The 17,764-nt window shown below is 42.0% G+C and overlaps 1 long non-coding RNA gene across 1 annotated transcript; it reads left to right on the top strand.

The window, feature by feature from the left end:
- Positions 1-2,711: 2,711 nt before the first annotated feature.
- On the top strand, positions 2,712-4,983 carry LOC115273490. The gene is made up of 3 exons (XR_003900817.1): positions 2,712-2,794; positions 4,308-4,456; positions 4,911-4,983. It is a non-coding gene; the product is annotated as an uncharacterized LOC115273490 (long non-coding RNA).
- The last annotated feature ends 12,781 nt before the right edge of the window (positions 4,984-17,764 follow it).

Raw genomic sequence — 17,764 nt, 5'->3', positions numbered from 1 at the left:
AATGGAACCATCTCTGAAATTCCATCTCATCTAATAACAGATATGATGAGGAAGGGGGGAAAGAAAACATGTAGCTTTCCCCCAATGCCTTGGGATTTCTATCAGTGTCACAACCATAAAATGGGATATTGGTAGGGGTGGGTGAAGAGATTGTGAGCCTAGGAGATCTCTGGCTCAAGATAAAAATGGGAAATCAGGCTCCTATATAAAATGGCTCGTTTCAGATGAGGAAAGATTGAGGATACAGAATATGAGAGAGGAGAAGAGGGCCAATCTGCTTCCCAGTGTGTATATATGGGGATTGGGGTATGCACGTGCATATTTCTGTTTTCTGCTTTTTTATTTCTTCATGGCCAAGCTTGAAGCATGAATTAGGAAAGAGATTGGTTGGGGACTATTCTAGGGCAATACATAGTTTTCTAGAATAGGGTATCAAGTGGGAGATAGGTATCCAGCCTATGGAAATGGGCTTTAAGGAAAGGGTAATGGTCTCAGAATTGGGTCCTTTTTGTTTCAGCCCACTGTGCTGGAGTGAGAGGATAGTGAAGGTGCCGTGGGCTGAACTGTGTAAACTTTGCTGCAACATTAAGAGTGTCAGAGACACATATTCCCAACCAACGTTTTCCAAATCCAAGAGGTAGACCCCACTTCCCAAGACTCTTGATCTCAAACTTTCCCATATAGGTAATAGAAAGTGTCCCATACTATGCTCTCCTATCCATAGGATATTATCAAGAGCTACCCTAATACTGTGGCCATGAGCTGTACGGGGATACTGAGCTTTCAAAATATGGCTACTCCTAACTAAGATGTGCTATGCATGTAAAATATACCCCGAATTTCAAAGACTTAGAGAATATAAGTAATCACTAACGATTTTCTATAAGTTATGTTAATAATTATTTTCTATTGATTATAGTAAAGTTATGATATTTTAGATATATTGACTAATTTTAAAATATTTAAAAAATTAATAGATCCTATTTATTTTTATTTTAATCAATGTGGCTACTAGAAAATTTAAAATTATGTATGTGGCTTGCATAATACTTCTATTAGAGCTCATCTAGATAGAGATACCTTCAACAAAGCAATGGACACATTTCATTCTCTTTTGTGTTAACATTAACACTCACTATTCATCCATTTGTTTATTCAAGAAATATCTTTGAACATTCATTAATACAGACCCTGTGATAGGTATTAGAGATAAAGGTGCTAAAAAGTAGCCCGGTTCCATGAATCTTAAGCACATCCATGCACACATTCACACACCTTCACAACACATGCTCATGCCTATTCAAATGTGCATCCAGTCACAGATGGTCCCACAACACACAGACATGCACGTATACACACATGCGGGCAAACGTGCATTAACAGCTACAATAAGGTTCTGAGAACTAAACACTCCTTGAGTTAGAAGCCATCACTCTTCAGACAGGTTTAGCTACTCTGGCAGCCAGCCAGGGAAAGTCACACCCTAAAATTTCCAGGAGGATAATCAGCAAATAGAAGTATGGTCAAGAGTCGCGCCTGCGTGGTTCAGACGGTTAAGCGTCCGACTTCAGCTCAGGTCATGATCTCACGGTTAGAGACGGCCCAATGGCGCAGTGGATAACGTGTCGGACTACAGATCAGAAGTGTGGTCAAGACTTATCTTTACGATTTTATCAAAGCATATCAATCAGGCTTTTAAGTGAGAAGACCAAATATGGCAGATTCTAATCTATCTGTCCATGCCTGAGTACATCAAGAAAGGTCAGCAAATTTCTATTCAAATTTCTATTTGAATAGAAAATTTAATATAAAAAAGCTACATGGGGAGGAACTGGAAGGACAAAGAGAACACCCTGGGGTACCCACAAGTAGCAACTACAGGAAATAGCCACCCCCTCCAGGGCTGCGGACACAAAAGACAGAAATTTGAGTTGTGAACACTTAGAAACTCAGAAGAGGAAACCCAGAGCTGAAACAGGCAATTGAGCAGGGGTCCAGCCGGCCAGCGCTGCCTGGCTAAAGGAGATTTTCTCAATTGCTCATCTGTGATAACAGAATGCCACAGGCTGAGTGGCTTAAATAACAGAAATTTATTTTCTAGAAGGTCTGAGATTAAGGTTCCAACAAGATCTCATTCCTCATAAAAGCTCTCTTCCTCGCTTGCAGACAGCTGCCTTCTCACTGTGTCCTCACATAAGGGGAAAAGATTAGAGGGTTCTGGTCTCTACCTCTTCTTAGAGAGTCTCCAGCCCTGTTGGGTTATAGTCCCATCCTTGAGACTTCATGGAACTCTTTTCACCTCCTCACAGGCCCCATCTCCAAATACAGTCACACAGTAAGTTGGGGCTTCAATGCGTGGATTTAAGGAGGCCATATTTGGTCCATAGTAGGTGTCACAACACTAATTCTACAAGTGTCATTTAAAAATGCTGCCAGCTGGATTCAGTTGCCAAGATGGGGAAGAACTGGTATCAGAGTGAAGAAGCATTGCTAAGGGCATTGCTGAGAGAAACAGGAAGCCAAGAAACAGAATCCATCATCAAATCCATTTAGGGAACCTTCATGGTCTCATGGTATCCTCCTGTTGGTAACTCATAAAGACACACCGGAAGAGCCAATTTTTGCAATAAAGAGACATGTGGTGCTTTTCACCCAAAGTTCCCCAAACACCTTTGGCCACAGATGTGTTTTCTGTTTGTTTCTTTTCAGAATTTCCAAAGTAGTTTTCCAAACATTTTCGGCACACCTTCGAGAAGCATCGCACTGGAGATGCCGTAGGTGGTAAGACCATGAGGTATACGATTAACTGATAGTGTGGCTCACATTTGGACAGGTCGCCCTTCTCCTTAAGTGCTTTAGTCTAATGACTGCTAATTACAGGGGTGATCACCCCAATGCCATTGGGCATTCTTATAAAACAGAAGCCCTGTGAGGTCACAAGGCTTTTTTTTCTTTTTTCTTCACAAACGTATTCTTAACATCCATCACAATGCATGCAGCCTGGTAAACATCCATAAATGCATACTGTATGTTGCCAGCGGGGGAAGGAAGGGAGCAAATGGGTAGTCAGAAGAGCTAACAATAACATTGCATGTGTGAATCAACATGGGGTGTGGCAAGGAAGGAGTGTAGTGCTGTCCTGTAGAAATGCAATGAAGCTGCTATGTAATTTTAAAGTTTTCTGATAGCTTCATTCTAAAAAGTCGAAAAAGAAACAGGCGGAACTAATTTTAGTAATGTGTTTTGCATAACACAATCTATCCAACATAGAGTCTATATAAAAAGATTGATACAATACTTTGCACTCTTTTTTATCTGAAATCCTTGAAATCTGATGTGTATTTTATATTGACAACACCTCTTAGCTGCACTGGCCACATTTCAAGTATTTAACAGTCACGTGGCCACTGAATTGGACATCATTAAGAGAGACTTACCAAGTACAACACAAAATTTGGTGATATGGGGTGAACGCTCAGATTAGTAAATGGATATGAGCCAGAAATCATTGTCTAGTGATAATTATTGACTACTGTGAGAACATCTTATTTAACTGACATTATTCACATATAAGTTCATGGTGAACATGAAACAGAGTTCAAATGAGAAAAAAAATTAATAGAGGGTATTTTACCACAGTGGATTCAACTAGAAAGGCTAGTAATTTTTTAACACTTGAAAACTGATAGGGGACACCTGGGTGGCTCAGTTGGTTGAGCTTCAGATTCTTGATCTCAGGGTCATGAGTTAAAAAAGAAAATAGAAGTGCAATAGGAGAAAAGTTTTAGAGAAAATAAAGATTAGGAAGTAGCATCTTAAAGAGAAATTCCTCTTTGTTTTCCCAAAGCCAAAACTTGCCATTGCCATTAGAAGTCTAGGGTAGGACCATGTGGTTTCTCAGGGTTTGTAAGTTGTATGAAGATGGATGCTGGATATGTCTTCCCCATTAGTGAATTCCCAATGCCTAGTAAAGTGCCTGTACCTTAGTAGATGTTCAAAAAAATATTTCCGAAATGAATAAAATAAAAGAGAGGAGAACAGACTGAAAAAGCACATGAAAATTTCCCGAGAGCTGAATATAGAGGTGCAAAGCCAGAAAGGAAAACCCCATGTGAGAGGAAGCCTTAGTGCCACCACTTCCCAGCTGTGCCTGTCTTCACTCTCATTCCGAGGGGCTGGGACAATGAAAGTGTTTGCAGGTTTCCTGCCCAAAGACGTTGCATCATCTCCCCTGGGTAGAAAAGGATAACGCAGAAATCTGGATCATTTCTCCAACCGTCTAATCTCTAGTTATACTCCTCCTCCAGTCCGCTCTCCAAACTGACTACAGAGTATAATTCTTGTCTGCATTTCCTCGAGAGGACATTTTGTTCATCTCCGTGTACATACTTCAATGCCCAGCACAGTGCCTTTTACCTAGCAACTCTCCAAAAATCGTGGTTGTATAAATGGAAAGGTAGGAAGGAAGGAAGGAACGAACGAATGAACGAATGAAGGGAGGGAGGGAGGGAAGGAGGGAGGTTGGGAGAGAGGAGAAGAGGAAGGGAGGAAGGACGGGAGGGAGGGAGGGAGGTTGGGAGGAAGGGAGGGAAATAAGCAAAAGGCCATATTAGCATTTTTAAGCTATCTTTCTACCATAACAGGGCATTATTTTGATAGAACATAAATTTGGTATTTTTAACCATACATTCAAATCTAAAGATTTGTCTTCCAGAGAGGGGAAATGCATTTGCCCTGGTACACATATACAAACCCAACATGTCTCTAAAGGGGTTATAACTCATCAAGGCAAAGTTCTTAGGTCCACACCTCTAAGACATATTTCTAATATGGTAGCAGTTCTGTTTAATCTGCCTCCCAGGAGTTAGAGACAACTTAACATTTCCAACACAAGGAACTCTCGTCTTCAGACTGAATGACTCTACATGGCTCTCTGTTTTTGGACACAGACCATCTTTGGAACAGCCATCAGCTCTGCAGGGAGGGTTGGTCTACAAGTCCTTCAGATCACTCCCACCCTGTACCAACGACTTTATGCATCTGGGCCTTCCTGACACAGACAATAAAGTCATTTAAAAGGGCATTTTTGTAAAATTCCAATTTGCAGAAGTGTAAGTGTTTTCTCTGCAAACAAAGAATGCCATTTATTGGGAGGGAAAATGACCTAGGGCCCTCCTGTTTGGGCTTTGGTATCTATTATTAGTTTTTCTGTTGGAGAGAGGTGAGGATATAGGTTTCACATTAAAACAAAAACCTAATCAGTATTTCAGCTGTCTGAGTATTGTGAACTGAAGACATCTGTATTTTTAGTTAGTTCTTTCATAAATATGATTATGGGATGTCACGTGCTCACCCTTGAAACCAACACCTGGAACTTTGAAAGGACGGCCACTCAGTGTCCTCAGGCTTGGACAGATCATACAGGGAAGTCCTGGCTATTGCATTAACAGTGTTATCAAAAGGACTCCAGATTCAAATGATTTTCCTGTCTGTAAATTAAATAATATGAAAACAAAATCCACCAGGTCCAACAGGAAAGCAGAAATATAACAGTGAGAATTTCCTGTCACGGGGGCATTTCAAATCCCTGTTATCAAAAAGTCTACTGAATGGAGACTGATGAAGTCCTCAGCCTCAGAGAATAAGTCAAAGGGCACCCCAGAGTTTCTCCTGGTTTTGTCAGGATAAAAAATGCAAGGACCCATGAGAACTAAAACTAAGCCTTGGGAGAGGGTAGAAAGGCACCTTGATTCTACAGAAGACTCTTTTTCAACCTCTGGCTTCTAAATTCTCATGGGGAAAGCATCATACCCAGTGGTTAATATAGTTAAATTTAAATAACTCTTGGTTTTTACGCTAGGGACCCATCATGAGAAAATATACATTAGAGTCTTGAGTATGTGAAGGTCACTGATTATTAAAATTCAAGTTCTCCCAGGGCCTGGGGTCTTCCTGGTCTCCCAGCCCTCTAATAGGTCACAAAGGATCCAGGACCACCGATCGGCAGCACACAGGCTAGTGATTGCTCATTCCACTCCTTGCAAGTCACACTATCCAGATGGGGAGAGAGAAGCATGTTCTAGATTCTAGATACAGCCTTTCTGGATTTCAAATCCCGCAGCTGCACTGCAACTTTGCTGGCAAATCCTTGGAAAGCTGATTGCCTTCAGTTTATGCTCTTTCCTCAATGAGGGTTTTTCTTCTTTACCTTCTAATCATTGTCCCTTATCATTCCTAATGAGTGATGATAAGAGGGAAAAGGCTAGGTAAACTGACATTAGGTAAAGTTTCTTCTTCTGGTCATCTCCCCATGGCAGAGTGTGCAACTCATTATCAATGCCATTAAATCCCCCTTCACAGAGTTAGGAAATGTTGCTAAAGATGATCGAATCTAGAGGCATCTGGGCGGCTCAGTCAGTTAATTGTCCAACTTTGGCTCAGGTCATGAACTTGTGGTTTGTGAGCTGGAGCCCTGCATTGGGCTCTGCGTTGACAGTATGGAGCTTGAATGGGACTCTGTCTCCCCCTCTCTCTGCCCCTCCTTCAGCTGCATGTGCATGCTCTCTCTTTCTCTCTCTCTCTCAAAATTAACTTTAAAAGAAAAAGGTGATCAAATATAATTAAGGACCATGAATAAGTTCTCTACTTCCCCGTATGAACTGTGGGATGTGTTTAAAGTTCAAGTATTGAAAGCACATAGAAAATATGTTTTCAAGAACTGATCTCTATTCTCAACGAACATTTTTGAAAAAGGCATTTTGGCTATATGGTGGTGTAGGTGCACACGTATAAAAACCTGCACGAAGATAAAACCCAAATTTACACTGCGAACCCCAGTTTGCCAAATTATCTGACAAATACAGCACAATTTGGTAAAATTGAAAGGGAGCATTGGTGGCTTTTAAACCATTCTTTATTCAAACCCCTGGCGGTTCATTTCAGAAAGAGGAGTAAGAAATTCTGAGTCTCATAAGTGTTCCCAAATTTAGGGGGATGCTACCAAAAACACAAGAATGAGTTAGGAAGTCAGAGGACTTGCACCCCAAGAGGCCTCTGCCCCACTCTGTGAAGTTTCCATGCCTTCACAACTCCCATGGAAGGGCACTCATTCCCACCGACGCAGGAGGGCCGGATAGGACCGGTGGAGTGACACCGGCTCGCTGGGGCCAGACCCCATCTTCAGCAAAGGCTTCTGTTTTATTAATTCCCCGGCAAGCATGCAGTCACGACCCTTCTCTCACAGACACACAGAATGCAGGTTTCTCTAGTGGAATCTGAGTTTCATAGAATGCAGCTCGTACTGAATGTCAGAATACGGCTTGCTTCATCTTCGCTCCAAATCTAAAAGTCACCTTAGTCAATCATCCCCGAGGACAATCCCTACCTTATTGTTATGAAGAAGCTGAAATCCTGAAAAAGGGAGAAACAGATCAGTGAGCGTGATGCCGCTGAACTTGGTGCAGGGGAGCCAGAATGTGGAGAGAAGAAAAAAAAAATCAAAGGTTTCTGGGAGCTGTGACCTAAAACTCATAGTCACTTTTCCCATTCATAAAACATGCTCCCATGAATCAAATTTTTGGTTCTTTACTACTGATGGGAGAGCTTGTAAGGAAGGTATGGCCAGAGGTATAGTCACAAGAATAGAAATGCCCCCGTCTCATCCTTCTAGGTCACAGGTAAGTGTCACTTGGAATTGTGGTCACAGCCCCACCTTAGCACACACGTCATGGATTCCTTGTGTTCTATTGTGCTGCCTGTCCTTCAAAGTCAGGACGATAATATTTGTTGTAAATCAATTATAATAATCATTGAATTATTATTCAATAACACACTCATTCATCTTTCCACCTGGAATGGACATTCCTCCTCCAGAGGACTTACCCTCCCTGCAAGGCAGCAGATGTTTAATGTGACATGTTCTGCCCAGGATTACCTGATCCCAAATGGCCATAACTGTAAGAGCAAATGTGTTCATGGCGGGGACAGGGGAAGGGTACATATATTTTATAAGATGAAAGCTTCATGCTTCCAGCTGAAGTTTCTATCCAGTCTTTACTACAACTCAGCCTCTGGGGCACCTGAGTGACTCAGTCAGTTAAGCAACCAACTCTTGGTTTCAGCTCAGGTCGTGATTTCACAATTCATGAGTTCAAGCTCCGCCTTGGGCTCTGTGCTGGCAGCATGAAGCCTGCTTAGGATTCTTTCTGTCTCCCTCTCTTTACCCTTCCCCAGTTCGTGCTCTCATGATGTCTCTCTCAAAATAAAAAAATAAATTTAAAAAAACCTCAGCCTCTGACACCAATATCCCTCTTTTTAAGTAATAGAAGAAATGTAATGTGAGATAAAGATATTCCTCAAAATTGAGGGCTGAGTGTTACAACTTTCATGTTAGAAATAATTTCAATTAAATGCATGTCCTTTCCAGAGGGTCTCATGAAAGAATGATTCATTCATGTATACCTATCTTTTTTCCTGTAATAACAAAAAGAAGTAAATGCATGGTGAAACCAACATTCCTTGGCGACAGTCATTCAGCGTCCACTTCCAGAATAATACAGCGGTAGAATTAACCCTTGCCATCATTACAGATGGTGTCTTTTTTTTTTTCACTTTGCATTTGTGTGGCTACAACTGTGTAAGTTCTTTTTTTAATGAAGCAATAAATGGTGGAGATTATCTGTACAGTACCTACAGAAAATCAGCTCCCCACGTGAGGGAACAGCTGGTGCCCAAATAACGGATTTTTATTAAGAATCCATTTTAAAAATGATGGGAGAACCAGAATGTGAGAGTTGGCCAAGGCAAAGAGGAAGAAGGAAGACCAAATTAGAAGAGACCCAGAACAAGAATTGTTTTGACCAAATCTGCTAAAGAGTAAGCAATGTCGTCTTTTAATAGAAAACATTTTGTATGACATTAACACAGGCTTCTTTGTTACTGCATTTTCTTCCTGCCGTCACTCTTTGAAATGAATTGAGAGAGGTATGTAAAGAATATGCTTAATTATGGACGTCGTCTGGCTGGAAACTGCAAGAAGATGACCAGTCTTTCAGGATCCTGGGATGTCTGCCCTGGAGACAACCTGAAAGAGCATCTAATTCAAGCGTTTTAGGCTTGAACTCTGGTCAGTACATAGTCCTCATTTATCATGGGTGTGCTGAGACTGTCCTTTGGCTTGATCAGAAAGAGAAATGCTATTGACTAGCAATGTCTGCTGCAGGCATAGAAGCCGTGAGTGATAGTACGCATGCTCTACATTTGCCCCCTCTGAGTTAGTGCAGACCTGTCCTTGTGCAGAGGTGGAAGTCGAGGCCCAAAGATTGCTAGCTAAATAGTCCCCATCTTCTAGACATAAAGTGACAGGTCTAGAACTGGATCCTGGACATCCTGATGCCCAGACCTGCACCTTTTCCATTCTGTATTTCTACTAAATATCCTGGGTTTTTTTTTCTTGTAAAAACAACTTGCTGATTTTATGGGAATCAACAGGAAAAAAAAAATACAGCCAAACTTTGCTATAAAGCAAAGCACATCTGTAGGAGCTAATCTTAAAATGAAAAAGCTGAAAATTATAATCCCACTCTAAACATCCCCCACTTTGAAAATGAGGAGTGGGGGCAGATAAAGGACAAAAGTCATCTCTATAGTCTGCAATAGAAGGTATTGATTTGGCAGGGCCAAGAGCATGTCAATGTTATATATGGCAGCAGACCGGATTGGTGCACAGCAGATAGTATTGTTCGATAGTAATAAATAATAATTATGTACAGGCATTGTCTCCCTGATGCTCCATTCCCCTGTCGTCGCTAATAATCAGAATCTGGTCCTTCCAGAGACCACCCTTCAGTCTGATTCTAACAAGGCTGTAATTCATCCTCGGCCCATGGAAAGTACATACATCTCTTCTAAATGTGCCTTCCACAGTGGCATATAAGGTGATCATAAGTTTAATTAAAGGTCATGACAGCCTCCTGGCCTCTCAGGATGAGCCCTCATCATTCCCATTGTTCCTCGCAAGCTGCCTTGAAGCAGATGCCTGGCGCGTCCAAGGATAAGAGCCCTTGCCTACCATGTCCGCGTTCTGCTTTTGTGTCTCACCAGGGGAAAAAGACTCTTCACAGGCCTTCTTCGTGGACTTTGGGTCAAGGTTTAAATCACCATCCAGGTTTCACGTTTTCATTGATGGACAGCCGTTCCACATTCTCTCAAGAAATTTGATGTAATGTTAAGAGCCCAGGTAGAACTAAATGGGGACATTTCAGTGAAAACTCCTCAGGATGGCCCAGTGCTCAGGTGATGAACACCCAGTTACTGCACACACACACACCCCCTGGAAAAATGAGGACTCCCGAGTTTCAACAGTATGATCAAATATAGCACGCCTGCAACAGAGCACGGCTTGATCAGATGCACTCCTAAAATTTCAGGTGTCCTCATAAATGCACCCTTTCTTATGGAGAAAAATGCCTTTGTTTGAGATGGCCCAGCTTTGCGTTTCATCTGTGTTTTCACTAGATTTATGTCATTTCTTTTTCCTCACCTGAAGATGGGTTTAAAAACAGTTATCTCCCAAAACTGGTAAGAGTGAAATAAGAATGCTACCTGTAAGGAACTTATAACCACCTCTTCCAGAAAAACGCTGAATGTTTTCTCATGACTTGGATTCCACGTACACTGTATTAACATGAACGGGACTGGTGATCGTTGGCAACGAGGTGTCATCGAGAGGCTGCAACATGTGCCAACGGTTTGCCAGAATGCAAACTTGGAAATGAGACTTTCGTATTGCCCGTATTCCTAGTACGTAACAAACTTGAAGCGATGCGAACTAAAATCCAGGCAAAGGTGTGGTCGGTAAGCGGAGACTTTTTCCCGAGGGGACACCAGCTGTCACACGTGGCAGATGAAGTCGTACAGCTGGACTTCAAAATGACCGCCCACCCGCGAAGGAAAAGCCTTGCGTGTGTGAGGCTAGCTACGGAGTGTGCAGGAGCCGAGCAGGGGTGCCAGGGGGGCGGGGGAGCGAGAAGGAGAGGAGAGCAGGAGGAGACGGAGAGTCAGCAGATCAATAGAACCACTTTAGGATAATGGCTACAGAGCCCGGGAGGACCAGGGCAGGACAGCGCGCAGCTCCATCACTGCCAGGAAAGGCCATTTGCAGGAACAAAGGGCTCCATCCGTCCTGTCAGACCCAGGACCTCGCTCAGCAGCCGCAACGGTAGGCCGCCCCTCGATGGGCCAGGCTAGCCTCCGGCTCCCTGCTGGCTGTGCCCTGTGCCAGCTTCAGAGCTCTTTTCTAGAAGAACGTGGGACATGGAACAGAGAATGTGCTGAGTTTCAGGGGACAGACCAGGGAGGGAGGGGTCCACAACCAGAGAGCTGTAGTGGAGGGCAGGATTCATGGGTGTGTGTAGACACAGGTAAGGGGGGCCCCCACATTAGCCAATGACCACCAACTCCTCCCAAGGCAACCTTTGGACAGAGCTACTTTTACAAAGTGGAAAATCTGACTGGTTTGTTCTCTGGTCTTTGTTTCTTTCCCAAGTCCCTCTGCAGACGGTGTGCCAGAAAGGAAAACCAGCTCCATCCGGAAAAGGGGAAAGGGCAAAGCCAGGGGCCCTGGGAACTCCATGGGCTGCAGGACATACCAACAGCACAGCAATTTGGCAAGCTTTTAGGATAATCTCAGCTAAATAAAGAGCTGACATTTCTGGATCACGTGCCCTGAATCTGGCATGGGGGTTTGGTACTGTCACGATTGGCACCATTTTATAAAATGAAGAAACAAAGTGTACAGGGTGACGCGATTTGTCTGAAGTCACATTGATTTGTACGTGGCACAACTGGGGCTCAAGATCGAATCAAGTCCATCCAACATGGTCGCTGGTGCTTCAAGCCATCCCCCTGTAACAGTTAGAGTGGGTTTGGGCTCTTGGTACATCCCACAGTAATACTCAATGTGTTTGCTCCCTCCCAAAATGTGACCAATGAATATGTCTTCTTCTATTAGTCAGGGCTCTCCAGAAAAACAGAACCAATAGGATATACAGAGATATGTAAAAAGAGATTTATTCTGAGGGGTTAGCTCACATTATAGAGGCTCAGAAGTCTGATGAGCTGCCATCTACAAGCTGGAAGGCCCAGGAGAGACAGGGATGGAACTTCCAGTCCAAATCCACAGCCTGAGAACCAGAGGAGCCAATGGTGTAGGTTCTGGTCTGAGTCCTAAGGCTCAAAAACCAGCTGTACCAACATCCAAGAGCAGGAGAAGATGGATGTCCAAGGTCAAGCAGAGGACAAATTTGCTTCTCCTCTGCCTTTTTGTTCTATTCAGGCCCTTAAAAGATAAGATGAGACCCACCCACATTGAAGGCTGTCTTCTTTCCACTGTCTACCAATTTAAAGGCTAATAGCTTCCAGAATCACCCTCCCAGACACACCCAGAAATGCTTTACCAGATATTTAAACATCCCTTAGCCCAGTCAAGTTCACGCATAAAATTAAACCATCACACTTCCCCAAAGCTCTACTGGAGTGAAGTTCATGGTTGTAACTTTTGAAGGTTGCCATACTGATTTCTGGAAAAGATGTCATTGATCCAAAGGTAAAGGACTGTATTGGTGGAATTCATGACCTGGGCCCAGGCATGCAGGGGAGATGATGTGGACCACTAAACATGAATGCTAATCTTGTTAAGCATCTACCATGTGCTAAGTACCTCACATGAAGTTTCACAACCCTCACAACAATCCCTGTGAGGTGGATACTCCTAAACAGATGAGAAAACAGTTTGGTACCCTTAAGTCGCAGAAAATCTCTCAGCTGAGGAGTACCATTGCCAAGATTTGAATACGAAGGCAGCCTGACTTCAAGAGACTATGCTCTTAGCCACTATGTCTTATCACCTGTTATGGATCAATGCATTTCTCCTCATCATCATGAGCATACCTGGCAGGTACATATTGTTAAAAAAAAAAAAAAAGGAAAGAAAGAAAGAAAGAAAGAAAAGAAGAGAAACAACTGAATTATCTAAAAAGCAAGAGATCTGGAATTCTCTCCTCCATGTGAAATTCTGTAGTGTTACTTTGGGCCATTGGAATGGAGGGCCAACCTTTCAATACTTTTCCTCAAGAGAACTTTTATTGAATTAGACATGTTTTGAGAACTGACTGCATTGTGGAAATTACCGTAAGGGCTGAGGCAAGATAAACCAGAAAGACTTAGAGTCTGTCTTCAGAGGCCTCCCAATCTAGTGGGAAGTACTATTATTAAGTACTATATTAAGAAATACTTGTAATACAAATATCATAATATAGATGTACACAGCATGCTGTGAGAATACACAGATTTTCATCAATCGACTCTATCCATGGGAGTAAGGGAAGCCTTGATGGAGTAAGTGACAAAAATTCATGAACTTGACATGTGACTTGGAGTTTCCCAACAAACAGATCAGGATTGAAATTTCCTGCTCCTGCTTAGGATGCCAAAAACAAAAGAGAGGATTGCTCCCAGTTGACACACTAGAAAATACTAGATACCTTAACAAGTCATAGCTTTTCTTGAGTCTGTCAAACATCTTGGGTCACAGACAAATCAACAAATGTGAAATTTTGGTATATACAGGTGCTTCCAAGGAAAGACAAAGCACACATACTGTTTAGCCTGAAACAGCACATAGGAGAATAGAGCCACCACACAGGGAGGTGAGTAGCTAAACTTCTGATAGCGTGCTCAAGGCTGAGAGAAAACTAGCCTAAGAATGTAGACACCCAGTACACACGAGCCGGGGGCAAGAGGTGGTTTACACTCCTTCATAGGATCTCTTGCACAGGCTTCACTGGATGTTGGTGAGTAAGAAGAAGGGCAAACAAGGATCTGGAGAAAGCTTCCTTCATATTATAAGCCTCAGGAAGGAAGGAAATACCACTGTTAGAAAGAAAAGAAATCTCACCCTGATCTTTCACTTGTATTGCTGTTATAACAAATGTCCACAGATTGGGTAGCTTCACAACAGAAATTCTTCTTCTCACTGGAGGCTGGAAGTCCAAGATCAAGGTGTCATCAGGGTTAGTGAGAAAAGGATCTGTCTGGGCCTTTCTCCTTGGCTTGTAGATGATCATATCTTCCCTCTGCCTTCACATCATCTTCCTTCTGTGCCTGTCTGTATCTGAATTCCCTCCTTTTATAAGGACATACTGGATTGACCTTATTTTAATAGACTCATTTTAGCTGGATTGCTTCTGATAATATCCTATGTCAAAAGAAGGCCACATTCTGAGGTACTGGAGGTCAGGACTTCAATATATGAATTTTGAGGAGAGGACATAATTCAACCCCAAACACATCCCATGAACCAAAAGACTTAAGCCAGCAGGGAAGAGCAAAAGTCGTTATTCAGATGATTTTTAAAAAGCCACATAGTAGAAGAAAATACTTGCAAAACATCATCTAATAAAGAATTTGGATCTAGAATATATGAAGAGCTCTCAAAACTCAATGATAAGAAAACAAACAATTTTCAAAAAAAATTTTTAACCATAATTCATTTTTTAGAGGCAGAGAGAGAGGGAGACACAGAATCCAAAGTAGGCTCCAGGCTCTGAGGTGTCAGCACAGAACCTAATGCAGAGCTTGAACCCACCAACTGTGAGATCACGACCTGAGCCAAAGTCAGACACTCAACTGAGCCACCCAGGCATCCCACAAACAATTTAATTTTTAAAAAGTGCAAAAGATTTGGGAGCTTGGGTGGCACAGTTGCTTAAGCATTTGGCTTCAGCTCAGGTCATGATCTCATGGTTCCTGAGTTCGAGCCCTGCATCGGGCTCTGTGCTAAATGTTTGCTCAGAGCCTGGAGCCTGCTTCAGATTCTGTGTCTCCTTCTCTGTCCCTCTCTTGCTCATGCTCTGTCTCTCAAAAATAAATAAATGTAAAAAAAAATTTTTTAAGTGCCAAAGATTTGAACAGATATTTTACAAACAATGATGTAGAAATGACAAATAAGGACACATAAGGATGTTCAATATCATTAGTTATTAGGAAAACGCAAATTAAAACCACAATAGGATACCATGCCTTCTAGATTGGGATGGGGGAGGGGAGACAATACCAAATTCTAGTAATGCTGTTACTAGAATGTAAATTTCGGTGATAGAAATTTAAAATGGTACAGTCTCTCTGGAAAACAGACATTTTCTCGTAAAATTCAATGATATGCTTACCTCACAACTCAGAAATCTCCATCTTGACTACATAAGTGAAATGGAAGCATAGTTTTGCACAAAACCCTGAAAGGAATGTGTTTCTAGTAGCTTTATTCATTGTTGCCACCAAAAATCCAACTACCCTTCAATGGGTGAACAGATAAACAAGCTGTAGTATGTGTATAAAATGGAACTCTACTCAGCAATAAAATGAATCAACTACGCATAACATGCAGCAGAACAAATAAGGCTCAGACACATCCTACTAACTAAAAGAAACAAGATTCAAAAACTGCAGAGAAGTCTGGAAATTTCCAAAACTAAAGGGACAGAAAACAGATTTGTAGTTGTCATGGGCATAAGGCAGGGGAAGGTGTTGACTACCAGGAGCACGTGGATATTTTTCAGCATGAGGAAATTGCTCTGTATCTTGATTGTGGCGGTGGTTAGTGATGGTTTGCACTATAAAACATGAATTTTACTGCATGTGAATTACATTCCAGTTAAGAAATGCTTAAAAAAAAAAGAAATACAGAGATAAATGTGTATGGATTATAGCATTGAAGTGTTAGACATTCCGAGTGATACAGACATGCGGTGTTAGGAATTGGGGAGGCGAGAAAGGTGGGCAGGATGTTGACCAGGAATTCCCTTCCTAAACTTGTCCTTTATCCCCAATAAGTACAGTTCTCAGGTTTAACACTTTGAAAGGATTGGGATTAATAAATGTGCATTTGGCGAGAATGGTTTTAGAGTGGATTTGATTATAAGGACCGTTAAATATCTGAAATTCTACAATTTCCAACTTACCAGAACAACAACTATAAACTCCGTAAATTGTTATGTGTACAGTTCTGTGTTATACAAAAAAAACCCAGTTTATAATTATATTAGTCATTCATAACTAGTGTTCTTATATACAGACACCAAATTTGATTTTCTTCTTTACATCTCTTTTCTGCTTCAGAATCCTTCAAACAGGCCTTTAGCACTTTAGCTCAGTGAGTTGATGATATATGTTTTCATTATGAACATGGTTATTATATTTGAAGATCTGATCATGTCTCTCTATTGCCATGGTATTGATCATTCACTTCCCGTATCATCTGTAAGAGATTCTATTACATGCATATTGACACACCGTGGTCAATGTCAAATTTTCTAACATTCCCTTCATTTCTCTGTTAGTATTAATCTCTGTGTTCATGATTTATTTCTTGGGTTTAGCTTCTGCTTTGCTAATTCAATTTTCCATTCTGTCAATTCTACTTGTTAATGCTTCCAGTGATTATTTTAATTGTTTCATACACTTTTTGTTCTCTTTCACTCTGTTTTCCCTCAATTTCTTCTTGCTTAATAGAAGTGATATCTCAATTTCTATCTTAGGGAATGAGTCATAGCACACTTCCATAATCCAGAACGTCATGTGTTGAATTTAAATTTTATTTTAAGCTCAAGTTTCTTCTAAACACCTAATCGTTTGGAGCCCAAGGGACCTATGTTCCAGTGTTAGTTCTCCCTGTCACTAGCTGTGAAGATTTGGGGAAGGTAAACTCTGCGTTTTAATTTTTTAATGTTTTTTATTTATTTTTGAGAGAGAAAGAGACAGCATGAGCAAGGGAGGGTCACAGAAAGAGAGGAAGACACAGAATCCAAAGACAGGCTCCAAGCTCTGAGCTAGCTGTCAGCACAGAGTCCAATGCGGGGCTCGAACCTACGAACCGTGAGATCATGACCTGAGCCGAAGTCGGCCACTCAACCAACTAAGCCACCCAGGGGCCCCCACTCTCTGCACTTTAATTGTTTTAGTAGATGTTGTTGATACTCAGTCCCCATTATTTCCTCAGGCCACCAGCATTCCCAACTTTGCACATCAAGTGCCTATGTCTGTCATCTTCTCTGTCCAACGTCTGTCTGTGGGCCACAGAAGCATGCTCTGCCACATTCTGGCTCAGTTGCAGAAGCGTGTGGTGAAATAGGACACCCCAGGGCAGGCTTCGACTCATGGCAGATGGGAGGCAGTCATCTGGAGTGGGATACTTCTGAGATATGTTCTACACAATTTTTCAGAAGATCTTCAGCAGATTATGGACTTTTCTGCCTTCCTGGTCTTCCTTTCTCCATGTCTGCACTGTGCCTTCTAGAATCGTCTTCCAAATAAACTATCTGCACCAAAGCTTTTGCTTCAGGATCTTGGAGTGACCTAAGTTAAGCCATGCATCTGCATCTGCTTCCTTACCTACTCTTTGAGGCTCCTCTAGTTGGCTGCAGAGAAATAATTTTTCTTTCTTGAATGTCCGTCTTTCCGATAGAACTCCAGATGCCACACACTGTTGTGTGGTATTCGAGCAGTCCATTCCAGAAGACTTGGTAATTATCTATGAGACTAGATGGTGAGCCCCTGAAATTCCTAGACTAAGAATCAAGCTCTGTCCAGCTCATCCAACAGCAGGAAAGAGTAGGCAGTGGGCTCATAATCAGATAATACTTTTCCCTTAGAGAGCTCCCTCTTCTCCTAATCCCACAATTAAATATGCTTCCACAAATCTCTTTAGAAT

Source organism: Suricata suricatta, chromosome 12 (genome assembly GCF_006229205.1).
Source record: "Suricata suricatta isolate VVHF042 chromosome 12, meerkat_22Aug2017_6uvM2_HiC, whole genome shotgun sequence".
Taxonomy (NCBI): Eukaryota; Metazoa; Chordata; class Mammalia; order Carnivora; family Herpestidae; genus Suricata; species Suricata suricatta.
This window is presented reverse-complemented; position numbering and strand designations above follow the sequence as displayed.